This window comes from Macaca fascicularis, chromosome 7 (assembly GCF_037993035.2).
Source record: "Macaca fascicularis isolate 582-1 chromosome 7, T2T-MFA8v1.1".
Lineage (NCBI taxonomy): Eukaryota > Metazoa > Chordata > Mammalia > Primates > Cercopithecidae > Macaca > Macaca fascicularis.
The window spans coordinates 143,442,589-143,445,302 of record NC_088381.1 but is presented as its reverse complement, the minus strand read 5'-3'; the positions used below and the strand labels follow the sequence as shown (position 1 = coordinate 143,445,302).

Sequence of the window (2,714 nt, the reverse complement as noted above, 5' to 3'; positions counted from 1 at the left end):
TTGTGATCTACCTGCCTTGGCCTCCCAAAGTGCTGGAATTACAAGCGTGAGCCACCGCACCTGGCCATTATTTACTCCTTCTTAACTTATTGAGAGAATTAAATGAGATGAGCAAGCATTCAATACATCTAAACTAGAATTGTTACTAAAATTAATTGTTTCATGCTCATATCTCTCCTACTGTACTGAAAGCTCCTGGGAGGGCAAGAATGGTATCATATTCATCTCCCTGTGATAAGCAGTGTGGACTCACTCATTAGGCCCTGTAGGCAGAGTGGTTAGGGCCCAAAATACTTTTAGAAGCCCATAAAAATGTTTTAATTTCTTTTAAAACAAGGGAAAAAATGAAGACAACCTAGCCTGATTAGATTTGTCTTTATAGCAATGCAGTTGTAAAAATATCATTATTGGCTGGGTGCAGTGGCTCACGCCTGTAATCCTAGCACTTTGGGAGATGGAGGTGGGCGGATTATCTGAGGTCGGGAGTTCGAGATCAGCCTGGCTAACATGGAGATACCCCATCTCTACTAAATATACAAAATTAGCTGGGTGTGGTGGTGCTCACCTGTAATCCCAGCTACTCCGGAGGCTGAGGCCGGAGAATCGCTTGAACCTGGGAGGCAGAGGTTGCAGTGAGCCAGGATCGTGCCACTGCACTCCAAACTGGCTAACAGTGAGACTCCGTCTCAAAAAATAAAAATAAAATAAAATTGAAATTAAAATATCATTGTTATTATTATTATTTTAATGGAGGATGTCAGGCCTCTGAGCCCAAGCCTGCACATATACATCCAGATGGCCTGAAGTAACTGAAGAATCACAAAAGAAGTGAAATGGTCTGTTCCTGCCTTAACTGATGATACTACCTTGTGAAATTCCTTCTCCTGGCTCATCCTGGCTCAAAAGCTCCCCCACTGAGCACCTTGTGTCCCCCGCCCCTGCCGGCCAGAGAACAACCCTCTTTGACTGTAATTTTCCACTACCTACCCAAATCCTGTAAAACTGCCCCACCCCTATCTCCCTGTGCTGACTCTCTTTTCGGACTCAGCTCACCTGCACCCAGGTGATTAAAAAGCTTTATTGTGGGGGCGCCGGCCTCCGCCCGGCCGGGAGGGGCTCTCTTCGGAGGCTCAGCCCCCTCTGCTCCCCATGGGCAACTGCCAGGCAGGGCACAACCTGCACCTGTGTCTGGCCCACCACCCACCTCTGGTCTGTGCCACTTTGATCCTGCTGCTCCTTGGCCTCTCCAGCCTGGGACTTGGCAGCTTCCTCCTCACCCACAGGACTGGCCTGCACAGCCCTGACCTCCCCCAGGACTGGGTCTCTTTTTTGAGATCTTTTGGCCAGCTGACCCTGTGTCCCAGGAATGGGACAGTCACAGGGAAGTGGCGAGGGTCTCACGTCATGAGCTTACTGACCACCTTGAACTTCGGAGACAGTCCAGACAGCAACAAGACCCAGACATTCCAGGCCACAGTCCTGGGTAGTCAGAAGGGACTGAAAAGATCTTCTGCAGGACAACTGGTCCTTATCACAGCCAGGGTGACCACAGAAAGGACTGCAGGAACCTGCCCGTATTTTAGTGCTGTTCCAGGAATCCTACCCTCCAGCCAGCCACCCATATCCTGCTCAGAGGAGGGCGCCGGAAATGCTACCCTGAGCCTTAGAATGGGTGAGGAGTGTGTTAGTGTCTGGAGCCACGAAGGCCTTGTGCTGACCAAGCTGCTCACCTCGGAGAAGAGGAGCTGGCTCTGTGTGGCCCCAGGCTGCTGGTCTTGGGCTCCTTCCTGCCTCTCTTCTGTGGCCTTCTCTGCTGTGTCACTGCTACGTGCTTCCACCCACGCCGGGAGTCCCACTGGTCTAGAACCGGGCTCTGAGGGCACCAGCCTAGTTCCCAACTTGTTTCTCAGGTGTGAATCAACTTCTTGGGCCTTTGCTCTGAGTTGGAAAAGGTCTTAGAAAAAGTGAAGAGCTGGAATGTGAGGGAAAATAAAAAGCTTTTTTGCCCCCGCCCCACACAAAAAAAGCTTTATTGCTCACACAAAACGTGTTTGGTGGTCTCTTCACACAGATGCGCGTGAAGGAGGAAGCAACCCACACAGGCTGAGTGCCTAGGGCTCCTGGGGCTCCTGCAAATCGTGAGGCCTTGAGTACAAGGGCCTGGAGTGACACAAATCAGGTTGGAATTCCAGCTCCGCCACTGAGCTCAGAGTGTGACCTGGAGCATTTTCTCTTTCTCTTTTCTGTTTTTTAAAAAAATGGAGACAGGGTCTCGCTATGTTGCCCAGGCTGTTCTCAAACTCTTGGGCTCAAGCAAGCCACCTGCCTCGGCCTCCCGAAGTGCTAGAATTATAGGCATGACTACCGCACCTGGCTGATTTTCCTGTTTTTTCATCTGAAGACAGCGTCATTGATAAATCTTGCTTTCCAGGCCACGGGGTGCTACCCGCTTTTGTCTCCTTTTGGTATGTATTTATGCATTCAATGTCTGTCTTTCCCCACTAAGCTGTAAGCTCTATGAGGGCAGGGAGCCTGTCTTCCTTATTTCCTACCTGTGACATTTACAGTCCTCTTACTGCATGCTATGCATTGTTCTAGCTGCTTCAAATGCATGACATCAGCCATGAAGTGTTTTATCCCATTTTACTAATGAAGGAACTAAGGCTATGTGGTCCAATGACTTGCCCAAAATTGTACCGTAGGAAACGGTAGGG

General features: G+C 49.8%; 1 pseudogene; it reads left to right on the top strand.

Moving 5' to 3' along the window:
* Window positions 1–1,127: 1,127 nt before the first annotated feature.
* LOC102130277 (insulin-like growth factor-binding protein 3 receptor pseudogene) lies at window positions 1,128–2,008 on the top strand (annotated as a pseudogene).
* Window positions 2,009–2,714: the final 706 nt, after the last annotated feature.